This window comes from Globicephala melas, chromosome 7, assembly GCF_963455315.2.
Source record: "Globicephala melas chromosome 7, mGloMel1.2, whole genome shotgun sequence".
NCBI classification, from domain to species: Eukaryota; Metazoa; Chordata; class Mammalia; order Artiodactyla; family Delphinidae; genus Globicephala; species Globicephala melas.
The window spans coordinates 54,625,722-54,651,744 of record NC_083320.1 but is presented as its reverse complement, the minus strand read 5'-3'; the positions used below and the strand labels follow the sequence as shown (position 1 = coordinate 54,651,744).

General features: G+C 39.1%; 1 protein-coding gene across 9 annotated transcripts in view; it reads left to right on the top strand.

The window, feature by feature from the left end:
* OSBPL6 (oxysterol binding protein like 6) overlaps positions 1–26,023 on the top strand; it is a 208,023-nt gene that overhangs the window by 76,431 nt on the left and 105,569 nt on the right. Inside the window, exon 2 of one of the 9 annotated variants that reach the window (XM_060302208.2) lies at positions 9,567–9,759. The exons of the other annotated variants lie outside the window; for them this stretch is intronic. The gene's annotated coding sequence lies outside the window, so the exon portion shown is untranslated. The remainder of the gene's footprint in view (positions 1–9,566; positions 9,760–26,023) is intronic. 9 annotated transcript variants of the gene reach the window in all.

Sequence of the window (26,023 nt, the reverse complement as noted above, 5' to 3'; positions counted from 1 at the left end):
AAATCCCCATTTCTCAGATGAGGAAATTGAAGATCAGATAGGCTGAGTAACCTGCCCAGTTTCATAGCTAAAAAACATCATAGTTAGAACTGGCATTTAAAGTAAGCCTGTTTAACTCCAAGCCCCGTGCTCTTTCCACGATGCCACAGATTTCCACTTGAGCCCAAAGGAAGCACTCAATTTCAAAGAAAATTGCTGTTTATGTGATATCATAGTCTACCCTGCTTTCTCCATCCATTTTTTTTAATCCATCTATGACATCAAATCAAATTCCCAGAACAATTTTGAATTGTAATGGATGGCATTGTTCACTGTCTCAGCATTTTAAAATTTATTCTGCTTTTACTGCCAGTATCATCTATCTAAATACAGGAAGCTTTAGTCATAAGAATGTTAATAGGCCTGATTTAGTTGTCAAAGTTTTTTGTGGTCTGATGAGCAAACAAGTAAGTCGCTGTGGAAACCAAACAGAAATCTAGATGAATTGATACAGCAAGAGGCCTAAGAAATGGGCAGCTTGAAGTAATTCCATCAAAGTAGCATAGGAGGTAAAAGAGACTGGCTCAAAGAGAAATTAGGCCAAGGTGATTCAGTTAAGCCGTGTATGGAAAAAAATACAGATTACATATACAAAACTTACACTTGTTTAGGGTCTATTTTATCATTTCGAACCACTGTATAATTTATGGTGATGCCACTGACAATGTATACCTAATTTGTTAACAGATTTTAATATTATTTTGACCTCAGTGTGTATGTGGTGGACATATTTGTACTGTAAAAGAACATATAGTGATTTTATAGTTATTGTAAAAGTGCTTAAGTTAAAAAAGAGTCTCCTGCTACCTGCCCGAAGGATTCAATTGCCATTCCAGTAATCTGAGAGACACCAGCAACGTGATCTTGGAGACTGAATGTTCCAAACGTCATTGATATGAAAACCATCTCAGGGAGCACACTCAACAGAAAACTTCCTATTAGCATGACTCTGAATCCAGACGTCCCTATAAAAATGTTCTTCATCTGGGTTTAGGACTTAAGTCATCTGTTCTTTCAGGATTTGGGGTTTTGGAAAATTACTTATATTTAGGAGTGCATATTAAAACTCATGTATGTAACAGTTTGTGAACTGAGTCGGCAGAGAAGTGTCGTCTGTGAATATAGGACAGTGGGCAGCTGTTCAGTGGTCTGGCAAGAACATACCAAGCAGCACAGCCCTGGAGCATCACCCCAGAGTGAAGTCAGCCTCTCTTTTGTGATCCAAATAAGTGTTTCAGTTAGCACCATTCAAGTGACCTATTAGGACTAGTGAACTTCTGCCCAAGCTATATCAGACTGCCAGGGTTTAGGGGTTCTTTTGTTAATCTTTCCCTCTCTTGGCACTTGTGGGTTCTGTTATTTATCAGATTCTCTGATTTTGGTCCTTGAATATTTAGAGTTTAAGGCGCATTAGATGTGATGATTGAAATTATCACTATGTACACAGGTCTCTAGGGCTCTTTTCCAAAGCCCAGAGGCAGGTAGTGTTTTGAGTCTATAGTAGGGGAAATACAGGACCAGCTATCTTATGCTTTCTCTAACTTTGGAAGTGTATTATCACTTATATAAATGGGAGGGAAGCTTTTTAAGCACCACTGTTAGTAGTTGTTGACAAATCACCAGTTGGTAAATGTTAATGGTGGTTTCTTTGCCCTGGGAGCAACATTAAAATTCTCATCTCCCGGGGCTACCCTGGCGGTCCAGTGGTTAAGACTTCGCCTTCCAGTGCAGGGGGTGCGGGTTCGATCCCTAGTTGGGGAGTCACATCCTAAGATCCCACATGGCCAAAAAACCAAAACATAAAACAGAAGCAGTATTGTAACAAAACTCAATAAAGACTGAAAAAAAAAAATTCTCATCTCAACTTGCTTCACAAGAAAACAAATCTTATTGCATATCTTTTTAACTGAAGCCTTTCTTCAGCAAAATTTGTGTGAATGCATGTTCTGTCCATCTGGTTTCAATGATCAGTCACAGCGAGCTTTAGCACACTTCAGCATACTTCTGGTATACATTAGCGAAAAGTATGGGCACACTGCCATATGCAGGTGTGCCAGGTGCAGTTGTGCTTACAGAGATGGAGCAGGTGTGGGTGTTGCCTGCAGAGGCCATCCATTCTGGGGAATGAAAGACATGTGTGTCAAAAACTCTGATCAAGATGGACTGAGGAAAGTCCAGGAGGTGCTGAGCAAGGATTATGAAAGTTAAGAACCTGGAGAATTGCTTCTAGCTGAGCCATAGGAAGTGGCTTCATGTCATCCACACAGGGTTTAAAGGAAGGATGGGCTTTAGACTTTGGAAATGTAAGGAAAACTATTTTCTTTAGAGGAAACACATAGAATAGGCAAAGAGTGGGTATGTTTGGGGGAACTGCAAGGATTTGTGTTTAGTAGAAGATTTCAAGGAGCCTATCATGGAAGATGAAGTTGGAAAGTTGGTTGGAGTTAGATCATGGAGGACCTTTAATACTAGGATAAGGAAATTGGGCTTTATTCTCTCCTTCCTTAGTTTCAGATATTAACTCAAGTGTTTTACCTTAGGTCTGATTATCAAGTATGATTATTCATAAAGAGTACAACGATCCTTTTGGCAGTTTGCTGGAGAACAAAAAATACTGTTACGCAACTGCAGTATGTGTCTGGGTCAAATGGCTTTTTTTTACCGAAAATTTTCCAGAGGCTGTGCCAAATATGTCACATAATCCTATCACTCAGATGAAAGTCAGCTCCATCGCTACAGCATGCACTGATTTTGATTCCTCCTTGGGTTCAATGATGTTAGGATTTACATTTCACACCTTTTTTTTTTTTTTGACCAGGTGGGTGGTGCTAAAATACCTAATACTCCATATGTCTGGCAAGTAAGCTGGTTTGTTTGAAAGCTGAGTCATTAAGCTCCTTTATCTTTCTTCTCAATTTCCTACTTAGCATTTTCCCTTCATATTGGGCACTTCATAAGCAATGAGGTGGCTCATTAGTTTGCTGCCCAGGAAACAGCAACCCTGTTTTTCTCTTTTCCTATTCAAAGGAATTATTTTAGTCTACTTGTGGTGTGCCTTGGAAATATTCTGAGCTGATAATTTTAGCTAGTGGAGGCAAAAGGAGAAACATCTGAATTTTATCGGGTAGACTTGGAACACTTCAGTTCATAAAAACATTAGTGAAAAGGGCCATTATTGTTAGTATTCTCTGGCTAATTAACTCAGTTGACTAAAGCTTGAGGCTTATGTGGCAAGGTCCATTAGTTTTGCTCTCTGATTATCTCTTAGAGCCACTGGTCCTGGCCGTTGATTTAGAAAATAATTATAATAACAACAAACACTTACATAGTACTATACACATGGACTCATTTAATCTTCAGAATAATCCTGAAGGGTAGGTACTGTTATTCTCTCCATCATTACAGATCATGAAACTGAGGCATTGAGAAGCTATGTCACTTGCCTGGGGCCCCATTACTGGTAATTGAGCCAGGATTTTGAACCTAGGCACTTGGATTCCAACGTCTTTACTCTTGACCTCATTAAAATCCAAGGATGTCCCTAGACTTAAGGAAACATAATGTGTGTCTAAATATTTAAGGCTATTTATTTTGTATAGTATGAAGCTTTGAATTTAAGAAATTTCAGACCAGTGTATGATATACAGACACCAGAAATCTATTTAGCATCTCGTTTGTTGTCCATGCAGTGTTGTGCACATGAGCAAGGCTTCACAGAGGTGACATTTGAGACCTGAGCCAGGACTTAAAGGATGCTCAAGTGCTCAACAGGCAGAGAAGAGCATCACAGGTAGAGGGAATAGCACGTGCAAAAGGCTTGAGGAGGTGAAATGGCATTTGATGTGCATGTTTGAAGGAAAGTATGATGTTCACTGTATCTAAAACAGGGTGGAACATGAAGAGAGTGACTAAGATGCAATTTAAGGTTACAGATTGTACCCTGATGAACAGTTAAAAATTGTCCTATCAGGCAGTGACCTTTTTTTAAATCAAGGGCTCACAAATTTTTGTATCCAATTTCAAAAGGTTCTCAGGTGCTCTGAAAGTCACCTGTAGGTCTGTAGAGTCCTTCCCCCCAAGCAGTAGAGAATAATACGATCCAGTATATGTTTTAAGAAAGATGACTCTGGTGCCAATGAAAGATGGCCTGGGAGGAGAGAATGATTGGAAGCAGAGAGATCGCAGGGACAGATATAAAAAATCTAGCTGAGATGACAAAAAGAGAGCGATGTCTCTGAAAGATACTTAGGAGATGGAAGTGAGAGGATCTGGGCTGAGTTAAATGGGAAAGTTGCACATAAAATAGTTAAAAGTAACTGTTGTTTCTAGCTTGGTTTAGGATAGATAGTCATGTCATTAACAAAAACTAAAGGAGAGGAAAGGGGCAAGAGCAGAAAGATTATGGGCTTGATTTTTAGACCCACTGAGTTTCAGGTGCCCATGATATATTCCAATGGAAATGTCTGGTAGACAGTTGGAAATGCAGTCTGGAAAAGAAGTTAGCATTGGATAGAGAGAGATTCAGCTGTCTCTAGCAAATGGTAGGTTGAAGCCCTCTGGGTGGGTCAGGGCCACCCAGGAGAGCCCAGACCGAGAAGACAAGGGCAGAGGAGGAATATCCGGTAAAGCTGGCTGCGGAGACAAGACTTGGGAGCAGCAGCAGCATTATAGCGTTTGAGAGCTTCCTGTTCTGAACACCGCATACATTAACTGGCCTGATCCTCAGATACCTCTGTGAAAGGGCTACATTTTACACATGAGGACCCCGAGGCACAGAGAAGTAAAGTAATTCGCACAAGGGCACAGAGCTAGTAAGTCGCTTTCAATGGTAAATTAGTGGTAGCCTCATTAAGTTGATGTGATTGAATTAAGACAGTTTTTGTCACAACTGTTTTACAGATTTAAATATAGATTGGTAAGCTTTGATGATAGTATTTCCTTAATTTTCCCCCTGCTCTATCAAGTAAATATAGTATGATCATCAGAATTCATGAAGAAAGTATGATCTGAGACTTTCATAAATTTCCAAATTCCTTGGCTTTTTCTCACATGAGTATTCTGTCAAGATACATGCATTTCTTAAACATATTTTTATTTAATAGGTTAAGTTTTCCCTGAAGTTTTCTCCCAATTAATAAGAATTTTTGGCATTAATTGGAGCACTTCCTGAAATGGTTTCATGAGTCATATTTTCATATTTCTACTTAGAATATACGTTGGACTCTCTTAGCAGTGATCTGAGACATTATCAAACTCTACATTCTTATTTTAATTTACCCAAAACTTCTCTTGTCTCCTTGAATTCATCCCTTCCTTAGAATATCTTCATTATATTTTCCCTTTTATCAGTACACCAGCAGTGGAGATTTTTCTTGGAGCCCATTTGCTCAGTGATTTTTTTATTACTTCATCAGAGTTATGCACACCAAGGAGGAAAGAACGATGAAGCCACACCAGGTTGACACAGTTGGACTATCTGCTAGACTGGAGTCAGCAGACTACAGTCCACGGGCCAAATGTGACCCCTCACATTTTTGTAAATAAAGTTTTATTGGAACACAGCCATGCTCAATCATTTACATATTATCTGTGGCTGCTTTCCTGCTACAAGGGCAGAGTTGAGTAGTTGCATTAAGTGGTGCAGTGCATGACCCACATAACCTAAAATGTTTACTGATTTGGACCTTCACAGAGAAAAGTGCTGACTCTTTCTCTGTAGCATACTACTTTTAGAAGATTAGGAATTGTCCAAAGCATATTTATAGTGCTTTAGAGTTAAGACATATTTATAGTGCTTTAGAGTTAAGAGTTCTCTTTTAAATAAAACTTTAAAGAAAATTTTACTCAGCTGAATAACAGAACTATTGAGTGGTTTCTGTAATATTTGTTCTTTGGGTCTAAAACAGATACAGTCAAGGGAATAATGAAACTGAATACTCCTTTAAGTAATCTAGAATCAGAATTCTTAACTGTATAATCAGTCATCTGAGTTTTTGTCAGTTTTAACAGAACTGTTTAATTTGGAAGAATTTCTTTTTCTTTGAATGCTCAGTAGATGCCAGGTCTTTCCTTGTGCTCAGCTTTTGGGATTTGCAGAAATATTACATTTCCCTACCCTCAGAGAAATATGTCTCAATTGGAACCAAGTTAAATACAAACCAAAAAAAATCTGGAAAAATTGACCTAGATCATAGATATGTAACAGAATGATAAAAATATGTTTTGTGCTGAGTACATTATTTTAGTTTATTAGCATGTTGACCATATCTTATGTTATACTTCAATCACATTTCTGAGAAAATGAATGTGCTTTCTTTTCTTTTTTTAAATTGAGGTATAGTCGACATACAGTATTATGTAAGTTTCAGGTGTACAGCATAGCGCTTCACAATTTTTAAAGGTTATATTTCATTTATAGTTATAAAATATTGGCTATGTTTCCAGATGTGCTTTATTTGCCATTCTTTTTGTTAAGCCAAGAAGTGTGTGAGGGCAAATGGGATCACATTCTGCTCTGTCAGATACAAGTTCTTCACTTGTCCCTCGTGAATGGCCACTCTCCTCAGTAGTTCTCCCCTCCCTTTTTGGCTGCTGTGGCTTCTGAGGTCCTCTCTTGCACCTGGGTTCTCTTTCCTGCAATTTGTTCTCCAGGATCTGCCTCCCTGGAGCATGATCACATGACTCTCCTGCTCTAAACTCCGCTCCTGTTCTCTGTAGCCCACCCAGCAAAATCTGGTCTTTCACCAGCATTGGAGACCTTCCACGCTGTTTCAAACCTACTCTCTGCCTTTTCTTCCCCCACTGTACTTTTTTGTACCCTGAACTCTGAGGACTGTGACTACAGTCTGCACTTTCCCATCTCTTGATTTTCATACACATTTCCTCACTGTTTGAAATGTCCTTTAACCTCTGTGATATATGATAGAACTAATGAGATTAGATAGATTTCCAGGTTAAAAGTCTGCTCTTCAGGGCTTCCCTGGTGGCGCAGTGGTTGGGAGTCCGCCTGCCGATGCAGGGGACACGGGTTCGTGCCCCGGTCCGGGAAGATCCCACGTGCCGTGGAGCGGCTGGGCCCGTGAGCCATGGCCGCTGAGCCTGCGCGTCTGGAGCCTGTGCTCCGCAACGGGAGAGGCCACAACAGTGAGAGGCCCGCGTACCGCAAAAAAAAAAAAAAAAAAAAAAAGAATTAATCTTCAATGTGTATTGTCACAAGGAATAATCAGACTTGAACTTTATAAGCTTAGCACCTTTGGACTTCTGCCCCGTATGCAGTTTATGTGCAAGGTAAAACAAGGTCTTTTACAGTTTCTAATTAAAATAAAGTTTAGTTGCCACTTGGTTAACTTCCTGGTTTTTGAATAAAACTTAATATATTAGTCACCTGGAAATTTGGAATTTGAATGCGACAATAGAAATCTTTCTGTCCTAGTCAAGTTTTTGAAGCTGTACTGAAATGAATATTCCTCATATTTCTGGCTTCAGTAACTATCAGAGATGATTGATTACATGTGAACCATGTATTGATAGATAGGTAATTTTTAATGCAGAGCGGTCAGCCCCCCTGAAGGTTATAGAAGGCACCAGACTTTATAATCATGGTTGTTGTCCTTCTGAAAATTTCGCAGAATGTCCATATAAACATCAATTATAGTCTTAGAACCAGCCAAAACCCTTTACAAAGTACATATAAATAGAAACCTTGTAAAATTCACTTTTTAACTCTCACACTTACGCTGTGCAAGGAACTAAGGTCTGGTCCCTGTTTCCAGAGTCAACACAGTCTGTTAGGGGAGATAAGAGGTGTAAGCAGCAAGAAAGACCAGGACAATCTCACATTAGTTAGAATTGACCCAAGTACCAGATGTGATGAGAAGCTCCTTCTTTCTAGCTGGGAAAACGGATGAAAGAGTTGGAAGTTGTGGTTTTGAGCTGGGCTTTGAAGGATGTATTAGGCAAAGACTGTGGGGAAAGAGATGAGTGAAGGGGAAAATGATCCCCAGGCCAAGGTCTGATTTACACAGGCTCCTGTGGGAGGGGAAGGGGTCCTTAGGTGTGATTAGCAAGATTCACCCTCCCTCCTCCCTCCCCTCTGCTGCTGGATTGGAGGAAACCATTACCCCGTGGTCCTCTATTCTCCCTCACCTTCCCATTTGCTATTACAGGATGGTAAGAAGTTATGAAGAATAAGACTAGGGAAGAGGAATGGGGGTGGGAGTGTGCACAAACAACTGCAGTAGAGCACAGGGGGCTCTTTACCGTATTCTTTTTTTCCCCTCCTCTTTCAGTGTTCTTCCTTTTCCTAAGCTTGGCAGAATTCATCATAGGGAAGAGCAAAGAGAAGGTGGATAGGGCAGTTTCTGTAGCTGGCTATTCATATTCAGTCTGCCTATAATTCTATGAGATTAAAGAGCATGCATTGAGTAGTGTTTGCAGAAAATAAACATATAATGCTGAGCATACGGAAATAATCTTGGTGGACCCTAAGCCTAGTTTTCTATGTCATCATCGTAATCATCAGTTTTATTTAGGAATTGTAAGATGCACAGAATTTTCTTACAACACAGTAGAGATCTTAAAAGCTTTTTTTGTAGAGGTAGAGGGGCATTTAGAACAAACTTTTTTTTTTTTTTTGCAGAAAAATGGCACTTAAAGAGCAATCACAGCATAAAATACCCAGTAGACATAAATCTTTTGCACTTTTATTAAGTCATAATTTTTCAGAATGTGTGTGTGCTTTTTCTTCTCTGTAAGTAGAAAGAGAAAAAACGAAAACAGAATGAAGCAGTAGGCTTGAAAAATAATCAAACCTGGGGAGTAAGTTTTAAAGCTGCCTTGTGAATAAACAAGACTGCTAAAGAAAGGTCTATGGCTTGAAGGAAAAAACTGCTGCCACATTGCAGGGTCAGATTTTTTTTTCCTTTCTCTCTTTGTTTTTTTTTAACTTAAAGTGAACATGTTTTATCTTCCTGTAAAATATTGTTTCTTTGCCTTCTGAGAAATTACGTCAGGTTGAACACTATGCTTTGCCAGTATAGTCAGCTCTTTGTGCTAGAGGATCGTTCTAGGTGTTTGGCAGTAATTCTGCTCTGTTAAGACAAATTAGAGACTAGTAATGGGTCTTTATCTGGGTATTGGTATTGTACATTGATATGCATGTGTGATGGAACCACTTCATAGTGACTGTTTTAAAAAACTTTTTGAGGTTTACATTTAATTAGAGGTTTAAACATGTTTCTGAAAAATATACTTCGTCTCCTTTTAGAAAATATTTGCTTTATAAATGGAGAGTTTTCTTACTCGCAGCTCTGGGTAAGATGTAAATGATACATGCTACTGATTGCTGAGGAGCTCAGTGGTTGTCTTTGAGATTACGTAGATTGAGCAAAGGAGGTAGAAAGCAGGGGGGCCATCTCTTACGAACTTTCTCCTCAGAAGATAAAGTGGAAGGAATTTTCTGTTAGCCACAGATGCTCGTGAAAGGTCTATGGAGATGTATCTATACAACTGTAATCTCTCTTTTTCAGCCTCTGTGCCTTCCTGCAAAAGATCAAGAGAAGGAAATCAAGGAGCCACTCTTATAACTTACCAGATAACCCCAGCAGGCTCAGTAGACAGACCAAGTTCCCAGGAAAAAAGCTACAGGCACTTGAGGATAAACTGCTTCCAACAGCTTTTAGCTTAAAGCTGACCTGGAAGGTTTTGACTCCCAATTACAAGGTGAGTTAGGAGAATGCAAGTTTAAAATCAAAAGCAGGGTTAGATTAGGCAATGCTTAATGATAGCAAAAGATTACTGAGATATTACCAAATCACAGGAACACGTTTCTATTTTTTATGTATATATCAGATGGAAAAATAAGACTTGGTGATTCTGGTTATGTTTAACCATCTTAATAAAAAGTTCTGCAATATTTTTTTTAAGGATAGGAAGTAAAAAAAAAAAAAAGCCGAAATATTGAACGTTTTTCTGTCTACAGTTTGGCATCATGTGAAAATAAAGTGCTCCCCTTCCCTTCTGGAATAATAAACCTGCGCCTGAAAATGGCTGAAAGGTTATCCTCGCTTTCATTATATATGCATGACACACACACTCTTAAAATGCATACAGTTTTTATAGTCTTTCATAGTAAACAGGTAGACGATTGATTGTGATATTTTTGCACATGAGGCTGAAATAAATATGATAACAGCAGTGCTCACTTTGGGGTCCTTGTCATCTTTGATATTTGCAGTTATTATTTTCAGAACCACTTCAGATATGCTGTTTGACATCTTAGGCCCAGTGGGTTTGGTCTTCACCGTTTGGACACATCCCTCCCAGTTATACGAAGCTTTCTACCTTCTGAGGTCAGTGACCCCCAGAGTGGGAGGATGTGCCATCAGAGCTCTTGGGGATCTTTTGCAACATGTGTCCTCTACTCAACTCTACTTATTTTCTCTGGAGCACAAGGGCAGCAGTGGTGGTGGTGGTGGTGATAGTTCAGACATCTGTAATTTGGAAAATACTCACAGGTGTTCTGATACCACTTCGACCTTTTCCTTGCATGGACTGCTCCCTCTTGGTAGGACAGAAACCATGGCTTACTAATTTAGTGTAATCACTGTTATGTCAGAAGATTTCTGCTTATTACTGCATCATTTAAAGTTAAATTTTATTTATTTATTTAGTTTATTTTTTTGGCTGTGTCGGGTCTTAACTGTGGCATGCGGGATCCTCGTTGCGGCATGTGGGATCTTTCGTTGCAGCTCCTGGGCTTCTCTCTAGTTGTGGCGTGTGGGTTTTCTCTTCTCTAGTTGGGCGCATGGGCTCCAGGGTGTGTGGGCTCTGTAGTTCGTGGCACGCAGGCTCTCTCGTTGAGGCGCGTGAGCTCAGTAGTTGTGGCGCGCAGGCTTAGTTGCCCCGCAGCATGTGGGATCTTAGTTCCCCGACCAGGGATCGAACCTGCGTCCCCTGCATTAGAAGGCAAATTTCTTTACCACTGGACCACCAGGGAAGTCCCTTAAAGTTAAATTTTAAAGCACAGCTTGCAGACTGGTGGCCTACAGGCCAGATTTTAGACTATAATTTTTTTAATATGTGAAAGTTTTCTTTTTTAATATTGAGTTAATTGCCAACATCTCAAAAAGGAAACTTCACATAAAAAAAAGAAAAAAAAAAACCCAGCAAAACAGATACCTGGCTTCTCTTGGAAGGTTAAAAATCTGGTCTTGTTACTATTTCAAGACCTGAAGTTTGCTAGTCGTTACCATTCCCTAAGTCTTTAACCCAACCAGCTGTACAGATTTGTGTTACCTACCTGGCATCTGTAGGCTTTTGAGGCCAAGATTCATGCTTTAAGCATCAATTTTGTCTCTCCTTACATGAAGTCAGTCCCCTGTAGTTTACACATAACACTCTCTTAGTCTTTATTCTCTTTTGGCATTTTATTATTTTATATAAAATGTGTGCACTGTGAGAATGGTGGCTTTCTGAGGTTAAACTAACACCTGCCAGGCTTGCCTATGAAGAAGGAAAACTTTTCCAAAGCCAGGTGGCCCATGGTTCTTAGTTTGGAAATCTGATTGGCGGAGTGATATGGTCTGAATCATTTTTTCCAGACCTGAGGTCGTCATCTCAGAGTTTAATATGTCACAACCTAAGGGTTCCATTGCCTGATCTGACTGTTTTGGTCCCAGGGAGGTAAAGTGATTCATTGGGTTGGCTTCTTTTTGAATGACACCTATAGGCATTTAGAGTCCATCTTTTATCCCCTTATTCATTCTGGACACCAGAGTGATTCAGTGAGCTGTGTGCTACATGCGCAGAACTTTTGACACTGAGAAATCTCACCATCAGAATCAGATATACCTTCAAGCACAGTGGGTTGTAGTTAATCACAAAACTTCTCTTTCCGGCTTCCCTGGTGGCACAGTGGTTGGGGGTCCGCCTGCCGATGCAGGGGATGTGGGTTCGTGCCCCGGTCCGGGAAGATCCCACATGCCCCAGAGCGGCTGGGCCCGTGAGCCATGGCCGCTGAGCCTGTGCGTCCGGAGCCTGTGCTCCGCAACGGGAGAGGGGAGAGGCCACAACAGTGAGAGGCCCGCGTACAGCAAAAAAAAAAAACAAAAAAAAAACTTCTCTTGCCCCATCTTTGATCACTATATATTGTTGGGGACTGAACTACTTGCAGTAATGTTCCTTTTAATTTGATATTGAACCACACTTTTATATAATAATAAAGAGCCTTAACCATGAAAGCATTTTAAATCATAGGGCCCTATGGGCATAGCACTTCTCTGTCTACATCAGCTAAACTCAGCCATTAATTATTTGATCATAGTTTACAAATAGGGAGAAGCTGACTTGATCCCAAAACAGTGGTTCTTATCCCAACAACCCATTTTTCAAACGGATAGTGCCTGTTACTCAAGCAGATTTTAGGCCTCGGGATATTCATTTTTAATGTTGAAGCAAACAAGAAAGAAGCCCAACAGGATTGGATGTTGACTTCTGGTAGTTTACTGTCCTCTGGCTGCATTACTTTTGCTCTGTCTCATGGGATCTCTTAGGTCAGTATTGCCTAGGATCTCTTGATACTTAACCACAGGTAAAGGTGAAATGTACAGGGCTTCCCCTGGTGGTGCAGTGGTTGAGAGTACGCCTTCCGATGCAGGGGACGCGGGGGTTCGTGCCCCGGTCTGGGAAGATCCCACATGCCGCGGAGCAGCTGGGCCTGTGAGCCATGGCCGCTGAGCCTGCGCGTCTGGAGCCTGTGCTCCGCAACAGGAGAGGCCACAACAGTGAGAGGCCCGCGAACCAAAAAAAAAAAAAGAAAGAAACGTACTTGAGTCCCTTTGACTATCAGGTTTACGTTCATGGAAATGAAGTAACTAGAAATTTGTCTCCACACATTCGAGGAGTTGTGACTTGACTGTATGAGAAAGAAATTAAACTCTTCTGAAAAGGAAAAAGCAGGTGATTGGCACCTCATTTCCTTAAGGAAATGTGTTTATTTTCATTCCTGTTTTGTCATAGGAATTAGTGTGTATGCATGTATACTCAGAAATGCTTCCAGGAAGCCCTTTATCTCTTTTTTCCTTGGCATTCCTGTTATTGGCTCCACATTCCACTTCCCTTAACTTCCTGAGGAAAGGACACCTAGGACTGAAAAAATGAAACCAATGAGGGCCATTATTGACATATAAAACGGGTTGAAATGTGGTGAAAAAGGTAAACCCAGTAAATCAGCTAGCCAGTCAGCAAATATGACATTGGCAAAAACTGGAAGAAGAGAAAGAGTATTCACCCCTGGCATGGCATGAAAGCTGACGTTTGCTTCCTTTTACCTCTTATGAAGATCATGAGACTTCTCCCTCAGTAGTAGAAACGGAGAGAATATCCAATGAGAATTGGCAGTGCTGAGACCATTTTACTTAACCTCTTTCTTCAAAAGGTGATCAAATATATTTCTTTGTTCTTTTAGGGGGACAGTTCCTTTATTTCTTGAGGATCATTGTAAATTCATGGATTTTAAAGATCTTTATGATTTGATTAGTTGCAGTGACTTTTTTTTCTGGATGCTCAAATAAAACCTTCTTTGTTCCTTGGGAGCCCCTTGAGATTGGTTCCTGTATATACATACAGAAAAGAGAACCCATCAGAAGTGAATCACAATGAATTTTCACAAACTGAACATTCCCATATAATCAGCACCCAGATCAAGATACAGAACATCCCAGAAGCATCCATGTCCCATTAGTTTTTTTGACACTGCTTTTTAGTTCAACAGGATACTTTAAGCTCCTCTTGTTCATTTCACAGTCCAGTCTAAGAATCATTTATTACAAGGAGCTCCGGTTCCTTTTAGTAGAAAATGGAATTTAGAAGCCACAGTCTGGGCATTAAGGGTGCTCATTCTTTTTTTTTTTTTTTTGCGATACGCGGGCTTCTCACTGCTGTGGCCCCTCCCGCCGCGGAGCACAGGCTCCAGACGCGCAGGCTCAGCGGCCATGGCTCACGGGCCCAGCCGCTCCGCAGCACGCGGAATCCTCCCGGAGGGCGGCACGAACCCGCGTCCCCTGCATTGGCAGGCGGACTCCCAACCACTGCGCCACCAGGGAAGCCCATGGGTGCTCATTCTTATCGGTCATCAGTGTTTCCAGACTTTTTCAGGGAACAAAGTTGGAAATAATTATATATTTAAAGTAAAAAATTATGAGTTCACATTGAATTTTCAAAGTTAACTTTATGGAGTTTTACTATTATTTGATTTTATATTTGTATCTCATTTCTCTTCAAATGAATAATCTCAGCATTACTACTACTAATTGTTCTATTTTTATATAGAGAAAAAATGTAGAGTTTTATTTACCTTTTATTACTATCATTATTTTTGGTCTTTCAAATTTTATGTATGTGGTCAAAAATGAATTTCCCTCACCTCCATTTTTAGTATTTAGTGTTGATATATTTCTATTAAATCTTTAGTTCACCAAATAATTTGAGTTATTTGCAATTCATTACATCATAAGCAGGAGATGTTCCAGAAGTAACAGTGGGATTATTGTACTGTTTGGATGGTGGATCAGTTTGTGCTGCACTGAATGCATTTATTAGTGTCCACCCTTCATCACAGTGCAGGTCCAGAAATAGAAGAAAGATAAATGTTCTAAATGAAACACAGAGCCTGAAAGTGCCCCAACGGTTTTGTCCTTCTTGCTTCTTTTTATCTGATAAATGGATATTTTATGGATGCTTACCTTGGAATGATTTCTTTTCCCTTGGTGAGTCAAGGGATCAAGTGCTTTGATTTTTGGATATATTTTGTAATATTTGACCTTGGGAAAAATGTAAGTGTTCATAGAGAATATAGGAATAGGTACTTTTCCCTCCGTCCGTCTGTCCCTTCCTCCCTCCCTCCCTCCCTCCCTCCCTCCATTCCTTCCTTCCTTCCTTCCTTCCTTCCTTCCTTCCTTCCTTCCTTCTATCCTTCCTTTCTTTTTCCTACAACCAGGTGATTCCTTGAACTTGAAGCTGAGGGGTAGGCAGTGGGAGGGAAGAAGGAGAGCTGCATCTCCCCCGCTTTAGTCTTTTAAGCTTTTCACCTGTCTTCTCAAAATGTCTCATTTCCAAGCCTCCATAAGGTTGGAATCCAGTATTTTTGTCTTTTCCAAATATATTTTTAAGTACAGAAAGATGATTAATTAGACTTTAATTAGTCTAACTTTAAGGGTGATTTAAATGTTTCTTTGGACTTCTCTGGTAATGCAGTGGTTAAGAATCTGCCTGCCAATGCAGGGGACACGGGTTTGAGCCCTGGTCTGGGAAGATCCCACATGCCACAGAGCAACTAAGCCCGTGCGCCACAACTACTGATCCTGTGCTCTAAAGCCTGTGAGTCACAACTACTGAGCCCACTTGCCACAACTACTGAAGCCCATGCACCTAGAGCCTGTGCTCCACAACAAGAGAAGGTACCGCAAAGAGAAGCCCACACACCGCAACGAAGGGTAGTCCCCTGTTGCCACAACTAGAGAAAGCCCGTGTGCAGCAACGAAGACCCAGTGCAGCCAAAAATAAATAAAAATTTTATTTAAAAAAAAATGTTTCTTTGTTGACTTTTCACATCAAATGAATAATGCCAGGAAATACTGAGTGCAATAAATGAACAATACAGATCTACTTTGAAAGATTTGGCTTTCAGAGTGCAAGGGTTTATTAGGAGTAACAATTCTATACTTTGTCTCAGTAAGAAGTGATTACAAAGATGGTAGACTAACACATAGGTTCCCCCAAACTTCAACTGTGTATGGCTGGTGTTAAATGTTTGAAATTTCAGAAACAATGACAGTTTAAATAGATGTCTTTTATCATGTGCCTTATATCACCCCTGTCATATCTAAGGTGTTTGCTCATTGATTCATCCAGCAAAGTGTATTGAATGTCTCTACTCAGTGTGTACCAGGCACTATTCTGGGTGCAGAGATTATAACAAGGAGAGCAGGAAACAGATGATGTCTCTAGGGATAGACAATAAGCCAATAAACAAATAATGTAACTATTGAGTGAAGTAAGTGCTGTGAAGGAAATGAAAAGAATATTGTGCAGAAAAGTGGCAGGGCATGTGCCTATTTTGAGGCGACAGAAGCTGAGAACTGAAGGGTGGTTTGCTGACTGAATTTTCGTGTGTAGAAAACTAAATTTGAAAGTACTGTACAGTTTATTTAAACAATTGGGCTTCCCTGGTGGCGCAGTGGTTGAGAGTCCGCCTGCCGATGCAGGGTACACGGGCTCGTGCCCCGGTCTGGGAAGATCCCACATGCTGTGGAGTGGCTAGGACCGTGAGCCATGGCCGCTGAGCCTGCGCGTCCGGAGCCTGTGCTCTGCAACGGGAGAGGCCACAACAGTGAAAGGCCTGCGTACCGCAAAAAAAACCCCAAAAAACATAAACAATAAATACATGTTTGGCATTTGAATTTATTTTCAAATATCTAATTTTTTTTTCAACTGGCATTATAAATTGTTGAACTTTAAGTTTAAAATCTCTTGTTTTGTCAGCTTCTGGAAACTGAAGGAAGTTCTGGGTGAGGGGTATACGGGAACTCTCTGTAGTAGATTTGTAACTTCTCTAAAAATCTAAAATTATTCTAGAATAAAACATTTAAAAGGAAAAACTGGCGAAGAAATACCAAAATTTATACTAAATCAAATACAGTGTGGCAAAGATGAGGAATCCAGACTACGTAGGAGGGGTCTGCAGGGAGAATGGTGGGTGTTGAGAATTCGTTACTTGGATGCTCTTATATAGACTTTTGTCTCATCACTCATTTTTGGACTAAATAAATTTTGCCCCCTTTCGTGCTTCTTTTCATCTTCTTAAATTTTATAAACTTAAAAAACCTTACAATAGAGTTAGTTTACATTTTTCCTTTTGTTAAAAAAGTTTATTCATTTTCTTAAAATATTCTTGGACTACTTAGGATGTTATCCTTCAAGTGGAAATTAGCAAATCTTTTTCACATGTGGCTTTTAATAAAACTGGCATCATAAATAAAAGTTTTCTCTGATCAGAACAATCTTCTCTACCCTTTGTTTTATTAGTATTTTTCAATTCATGTATTTCTAAGCATAAAGTACCTTCTTTCACACATTAGAAGAAACAGAGAAACCTGAAGTTGGCAAGGAGCCAGTAAATTCAGAATCTCCTTTGTAAATGCTTTGCCAACTGTAGCACAGATTAACAGACCTGCCATGGGAAGCTCTTTGGTAATCTATAATCTTTGAAAGTACTCTCCAGTATCTGGTTCCAAGAATGCTTCCTAATCTTTCATTATCTAGTTTAGGAGTCAGCAAATGATAGACTACAAGCTTGCAGTCTTGCTTTGTAAATAAAGTTTTATTGGAACATAGCTATGCTTATTCATGTGCGTATTGTCTATGGCTCCTTTTCCACTACAGTAGTTCCCCTTTATCCGTGGGGGATACGTTCCAAGACTCTCAGTGGATGCCTGAAACTGCAGATAGGACCGAACCCACTATATGCTGTGTTTTTCCTATACATACATACCTATGATAAAGTTTAACTTATAAACTAGGCACAGTAAGAGATTAACAATAACTAATAATAAAATAGAACAGTTATAACAATATACTGTAATAAAAGTTCTGTGAATGGGGTCTTTCTCTCAAAATATCTTATTCAGACAAATTTAATGCCTTTTCCATCTTAAGTAAGCACTTATTATGCACTGTGGCCCTAACTTGCAGTTTGAGGAGTGATAGCAAAATTTCTTTTTCCTTCTTTACAATTGCACAGGTAGATTCATTCTTATTGTAGATCTTACCAACCTCAGGATATGATTTTTTCTTTCCTTATTGAGTTGAGAACTTTCACCTTTTCACTTAAAGGAAAGACTTTATGGCTTCTCTTTCACAGATCTGAATTGCCAGCATCACTACTCTTGTGTTTTGGGGCCATTATTAAGTAAAGTAAGGGTTACTTGAACACAAGCACTGTGATATTGCAGCAGATGATCTGGTAACCCAGACTACTATTACGTGACTAACGGGTGAGATGTGCTGGACAAAGACATGATTCACGACCTGGGCAGGACACAGCAGGATGGCAGAAAATTTCGTCACGGTACTCAGAATGGCATGCAATTTAAGATGTATGAATTGTTTATTTCTGGAATTTTCCATTTAATATTTTTCAGACCACGGTTGATGTGGGTAACTGAAACCTTGGAAATCAAAACCACGGATAAGGGGAAACTACTATAGAACGGTAGTGTTGAGTAGCTGCAGTGAGATGGTATGGCTCACAAAGCCTAGAAGGGTTTCTGCCAGGCCCCTTATGTAAAAAGTTTGCTGACTTCTGGTCTAGACAAAAGCAGTGACTGGGTTATCTCCTTCTGTTTCTGAATCTGGGATCCAAGAAATTTTGCAATCCCAAGGATTAGTAGACAACAAAGTCCTGTTGGTTCATGGTAGAGCTTTCTGCTTTATTTTTTTAAATTCCTAAATGGAGGTACTGTTTTTTTAGTAAAAGTTTTCCATGAGCTTTCTGAAGTTTTTAGAAATAATTTTGTAATATAAAGTTCATTTCTGTAAATGTTAAAAGATAAATGCTTTAGTTATCACTTGAAATTCTTCTTACTATTTTTTTAATTTCTCAGGAAAAGTCTTAAAAATCCTTTTATTTTTGAGGCTTTAGGCCTATTACTTGGGAGTGAATCTGTGTCTAATACTATATATTGTAATTATTCCCTGTGAAGAGCAGGGCCCCTTTGGCAATCATCGACACCTGCTACATAGTTAACAGGCTTGTTAAAACACAGAGTGTTGGGCCTCAGAGTGTTTGATTTGCTGGTATGGATGAGCTCAAAAATTTGCATTTGGAAATTCTACTCTTAGGTATATATCTGGAAAAAAAAACCCCACTAATTCAAAGCATGCACCCCAGTGTTCATAGCAGCACTGTTTATAATAGCCAAGACATAGAAGCAACCCAGATGCCCATCAACGGAAAACTGGATTAAGAAGGTGTGGTGTGTGTATTTTTAATATATATATATATATATATATATATATATAAAAAATACACACACACACACACACACACACTGGAGTAGTACTCAGCCATAAAAAAAATGAAATGTTGCCATTTGCAGCAACATGGATAGACCTAGAGAATATTATGCTTAGTGAAATGTCATACGGAAAGACAAATACTGTATGATATCACTTCTATGTGACATCTAAAAAATAATACAAATGAATGTATATACAGAACAAAAGCAGACTCACAGATATGGAAAGTAAACATGGGTTACCAGAGGGGAGAGGGAAGAGGGAGAGGAACAAATTAGAGGTATGGGATTAACTGATACAAACTACTATATATAAAACAGATAAGCAACAAGGATTTACTGCATAGAACAGAGAATTATATCCATTATATTGTAATAACCTATAATGGAATACAATCTGCAAAACTACTGAATCACTATGCCGTACACCTGAAAGTAACACAATATTGTAAATCAGCTGTACTTCAATTAAAAAAAAAATGACTTTGCATTTGGAATAAGTTTCCAGGTGACACGTTGTTCCTAATACCACCTTTCAAAACCTCTGTAGTAGACAGTGCTGGCATTTCCCAAGCTTGGAATTTGGGGAACAGTAGCTTTTTTCATCACAATTCAATATCAAGTGACATTTTAGACCTTCCTTTATATTTCTTAAACTTCCACTCACTGTCTTTTTGACTAGATTCACTAATGACCCAGATACCATTTTTCCACTTTTATCTGTTTTCCAGTCCCCAAATTCTGTTGCTACTGTCCCCTGTCCTCACCACTCTTGTGGGGTTTTACTTAAAGAAAAAATAAAGTCACTGTTGTTTTCAGTGACATTTTGGAGTGAAATAGATCCTGTATTCAATCTGCCAGCTTTACTCCAAGATGTGTGCGTGTATTTTAAAGTAATTCTTTTTTGATTCTCATAAAATCCCATGAGGTAGGTTGGGCACAAAAGTATCTTCTCTGTGCAGAGGAAGAAAAGACCCTGAGATAAGAGATCGCATGACCTGATAAAAAAGGAATGCTCGAGGTCAGGCCTTTTGTCATCCATTTCTTTGTTAATTATAATGTAGCATGAGTTTGACATTATCTGGACCTCAAACCATCAGGAATCCTATTCCTTCACTTTATATCAGTATCTCAAGTATTTTTTTTAATTTTAAAATTTTATTTTTTTATACAGCAGGTTCTTATTAGTCATCAATTTTATACACATCAGTATATACATGTCAATCCCAATCCTGCAATTCATCACACCCCCACTTCCACCCTGCCGCCACTTTCCCCCCTTAGTGTCCAACGTTTGTTCTCTACATCTGTGCCTGTTTCTGCCCTGCAAACCAGTTCATCTGTACCATTTTTCTAGGTTCCACATATATGCATTAATATACGATATTTGTTTTTCTCTTTCTGACTTACTTCACTCTGTATGACAGACTCTAGATCCATCCACGTCTCTACAAATGACCCAGTTTTGTTGCTTTTTATGGCTGAGTGTTATTCCATTGTGTATATGTACCACATCTTCTTTATCCATTCATTCGTCTGTCGATGTGCATTTAGGTTGCTTCCATGACCTGGCTATTGTAAATAGTGCTGCAATGAATATTGGGGTGCATGTGTCTTTTTGAATTATGGTTTTTCTGGGTGTATTCCCAGTAATGGGATTGCTGGGTCGTATGGTAATTCTATTTTTAGGTTTTTAAGGAACCTCCATACTGTTCTCCATAGTGACTGTATCAATTTACATTCCCACCAACAGTGCAAGAGGGTTCCCTTTTCTCCACACCCTCTCCAGCATTTGTTGTTTGTAGATTTTCTGATGATGCCCATTCTAACTGGTGTGAGGTGATACCTCATTGTAGTTTTGATTTGCATTTCTCTAATAATTAGTGATGTTGAGCAGCTTTTCATGTGCTTCTTGACCATCTGTATGTCTTCTTTGGAGAAATGTCTATTTAGGTCTTCTGCCCATTTTTGGATTGGGTTGTTTGTTTCTTTAATATTGAGCTGCGTGAACCGTTTATATATTTTGGAGATTAATCCTTTGTCCGATGATTCATTTGCAAATTTTCTCCCATTCTGAGGGTTATCTTTTTGTCTTGTGTGTAGTTTCCTTTGCTTTGCAAAAGCTTTTAAGTTTCATTAGGTCCCATTTGTTTGTTTTTGTTTTTATTTCCATTACTCTAGGAGGTGGATCTAAAAAGATCTTTCTGTGATTTATGTCAAAGAGTGTTCTTCCTATGTTTTCCTCTAAGAGTTTTATCGTGTCCAGTCTTACATTTAGGTCTCTAATCAATTTTGAGTTTATTTTTGTGTGTGGTGTTAAGGGAGTGTTCTAATTTCATTCTTTAACATATAGCTGTCCAGTTTTTGCAGCACCACTTACTGAAGTGGTGCTTTTCTCTATTGTATATCCTTGCCTCCTTTGTCATAGGTTAGTTGACCATAGGTGTGTGGGTTTATCGCTGGGCTTTCTCTCCTGTTCCATTGATCTATATTTCTGTTTTTGTCCCAGCACCATATTGTCTTGAGTACTGTAGCTTGGTAGTATAGTCTGAAGTCAGGGAGTCTGATTCCTCCAGCTCTGTTTTTTTTTTTTTTTTTTTGCGGCACACGGACCTCTCACTGTTGTAGCCTCTCCCTTAGCGGAGCACAGGCTCTGGACGCGCAGGCTCGGCGGCCACGGCTCACGGGCCTAGCCGCTCCGCGGCATGTGGGATCTTCCCAGACTGGGGCATGAACCCATGTCCCCTGCATCGGCAGGCAGACTCTCAACCACTGCGCCACCAGGGAAGCCCTCCAGCTCTGTTTTTTTCCCTCTGGGCTGCTTTGGCTATTTGGGGTCTTTTGTGTCTCCATATAAATTTTAAGATTCTTTGTTCTAGTTCTGTAAAAAATGCTATTGGTAATTTGATAGGGATTGCATTGAATCTGTAGATTGCTTGGGTAGTATAGTCATTTTCACAATATTGATTCTTCCAATCCAAGAACATGATATATCTCTCCATCTGTTTGTATCATCTTTAATTTCTTTCATCAGTGTCTTATAGTTTTCTGCATACAGGTCTTTTGTCTCCCTAGGTAGGTTTATTCCTAGGTACTTTATTCTTTTTGTTGCAATGGTAAATGGAAATTAAGTGTTTCCTTAAGTTCTCTTTCAGATTTTTCATCATTAGTATATAGGAATGCAAGAGATTTCTGTGCATTAATTTTGTATCCTGCTACTTTACCAAATTCATTGATTAGCTCTAGTAGTTTTCTGGTGGCATCTTTAGGATTCTCTATGTGTAGTATCATGTCATCTGCAAACAGTGACAGCTTTACTTCTTCTTTTCCAATTTGTATTCCTTTTTTTTTCTTTTTCTTCTCTGATTGCCGCCACCAGGACTTCCAAAACTCTGTTGAATAATAGTGGCGAGAGTGGACATCCTTGTCTTGTTCCTGATCTTAGAGGAAATGCTTTCAGTTTTTCACGATTGAGAATTATGTTTGCTGTGGGTTTGTCGTATATGGCCTTTATTATGTTGAGGTAGGTTCCCTCTTTGCCCACTTTTTGAAGAGTTTTTAGCATAAATTGGTGTTGAATTTTGTCAAACGCTTTTTCTGCATCTATTGAAATGATCATATGGTTTTTATTCTTCAATTTGTTAATATCGTGTATCACATTGATTGATTTGCGTATATTGAAGAATCCTTGCATCCCTGGGATAAATCCCACTTGATCATGGTGTATGATCCTCTTAATGTGTTGTTGGATTCTGTTTGCTAGTATTTTGTTGAGGATTTTTGCATCTATATTCATCAGTGATATTGGTCTGTAATTTTCTTTTTTTGTACTATCTTTGTCTTGTTTTGCTATCAGGGTGATGGTGGCCTCATAGAATGAGTTTGGGAGTGTTCCTTCCTCTGCAATTTTTTGGAAGAGTTTGAGAAGGATGGGTGTTAGCTCTTCTCTAAATGTTAGATAGAATTCACCTGTGAAGCCATCTGGTCCTGGACTTTTGTTTGTTGGGAGATTTTTAATCACAGTTTCAATTTCATTACTTGTGATTGGTCTGTTCATATTTTCTATTTCTTCCTGGTTCATTCTTGGAAGGTTATACCTTTCTAAGAATTTGTCCATTTCTTCCAGGTTGTCCATTTTATTGGCATAGAGTTGCTTTTAGTAATCTCTTAGGATGCTTTGTATTTCTGCGGTGTCTGTTGTAACTTCTCCTTTTCATTTCTAATTCTGTTGATTTGAGTCTTCTCCCTTTTTTTCTTGATGAGTCTGGCTAATGGTTTATCAATTTTGTTTATCTTCTCAAAGAACCAGCTTTTAGTTTTATTGATCTTTGCTATTGTTTTCTTTGTTTCTATTTCATTTATTTCTGCTCTGATCTTTATGATTTCTTTCTTTCTGCTAACTCTGGGTTGTTTTTTTTTTGTTCTTCTTTCTCTCATTGATTTAGGTATAAGGTTAGGTTGTTTATTTGAGATTTTTCTTGTTTCTTGGGGTAGGATTATATTGCTATAAACTTCCCTCTTAGAACTGCTTTTGTTGTATCCCATAGGTTTTGAGCCATCTTGTTTTCATTGTAATTTCTTTCTAGGTATTTTTTTATTTCCTTTTGGATTTCTTCAGTGATCTATTGATTATTTAGTGGCGTATTGTTTAGCCTCCATGCGTTTGTATTTTTTACAGTGTTTTTTGTGTAATTCATATCTAGTCTCATAGTGTTGTGGTCAGAAAAGATACTTGATACGATTTCAGTTTTCTTAAATTTACCAAGGCTTGATTTGTGACCCAAGATATGATCTATCCTGGAGAATGTTCTATGAGCACTTGAGAAGAAAGTGTATTCTGTTGTTTTTGGATGGAATGTCTTATAAATATGAATTAAGTCTATCAGCAGTGTTTTGAAAGAATTACACTGCTGGCTCTATTCCTATTCCTAATGTACAACTCAGCACCTGGGAGAATAGGACCTAATAATAATGCTCCAGGCCTCTAGAGCACCATTAGCAGCCTGATGGGTCCTTTTTTAGGACAACCAGGAGGTTTTCTCTTGGGAATGTTGAACTTTGTACAGTCTTTCTCTCTAGCTGACTACTGAACAGATAGGGAACTCCAATCTGCACAACACTTGGGTTATATTGGATTATCTTTGTGCAAATATAATAAAATCAAATAACTGACATGATGATGGTTATCTACAGGCAGACTGTGTACACAGTCAACTGTACTTAATGTATAGAATGGAGGCCTTAAGTCTTAACTGTAAAATGATAAGCCCAGTAAACAATCTGAGTGGTTTTTGTGGCCCATGACATTAGACTGTAATGTTGAATGTGACATAGTCCCCACCCTCAAAGATCATACAAGATCACTACAGATAAAGTCAGTGCAGTGTATGTTCAATATGTATGCATAAGTATAGACGTAATACAGGTTGAAACGGCAATTTTCTCTAATAGGTTAGGAAAAAATTTATAAAGAAGATGAAACCTGAGCACAGAATAATATAATTAATGCCTGCATATTATGAAAAACATTATAATTGATGACACAAGAAGACTTTTTATTGTAAAATATACATAATATTTACCATTTTAACCCTTTTTAAGTGTGCATTTCAGTGGCATTAAATGCATTCGCATTGTTCTGTAGCCGTCACCACCGCTATAGTCTGGATGTTTGTGTCCTCCCTAAAATTCATGTTGAAATCCTAACCCCTAAGGTGATGGTATTAGGAGGTGGGGCCTTTGAGAATGATTAAGTCATGAAGGGAATTAGTGCCCTTATAAAAGAGACCCCACAGAGATCCCTTTCCTCCTTCTGCCATCTGAGGACACAGTGAGAAGACAGCCATCCATGAACTAGGAAGTGGGTCCTTACCAGACAGCAAATCTTCCAGTGCCATGATCCTGGACTTCCCAGCCTTCAGATCTGTGAGAAATAAATGCTTTTGTTCTTAAGCCACCCAGTATTTTGCTATAGTAGCCCAAAGGGATTTAGACAACCTTTTCCTATCTCGAGAACTTTTTCATCTTCCAAACTGAAACTCTGTACCTATTAAATACTAACTCCATTTCCCCCTTCTCATAGACCCTGGCGACCACTCTTCTACTTTCTGTCTCTCTATAAACTTGACTACCCTAACGACTTCATATAGTACTCTACCAAGTAGAATCATACAATGTTTGTCCTTTTGTGTCTGGTTTATATCACCTAGCATAATGCTTCAGGTTTCATCCATGTTGTAGCATGTGTCAGAATTTCCATCCTTTTGAAGGCTGAATAATATTTTATTCTACAGGCACGCCTCATTTTATTGCACTTGGCTTTTTATTGTGCTTCACAGATACTGCGTTTTTTACAAATGGAAGGTTTGTGGCAGTCCTGCATGGAGCAAGGCTGTTGGTGCCGTTTTTCCAACAGCATTTGCTCACTTCATGTCTCTGTGTCACATTTGGTAATTCCCACAAGATTTCAAACTTTTTCATTATTATTAGATTTGTTATGGTGATCTGTGATCAATGATCTTTAATGTTACTATTCTAATTGTTTTTTGTTTTTAAATTAAGGTATGCACTTTTTTTTTTTTTTTTTTTTTGCGGTACGTGGGCCTCTCACTGTTTTGGCCTCTCCTGTTGCGGAGCACAGGCTCTGGACGCGCAGGCTTAGCGGCCATGGCTCACGGGCCCAGCCGTGCCGTGGCATGTGGGATCTTCCCGGACCGGGGCACGAGCCTGTGTCCCCTGCATCGGCAGGTGGACTCTCAACCACTGCGCCACCAGGGAAGCCCCTGCACTTTTTTTTAGGCATAGTGCTATTGCACACTTAATAGACTACAGTATAATGTAAACATAACTTTTATGTGCACTGGGAAACCAAAAATTCATGTGACTTGCTATATCGCAATATTTGCTTTATT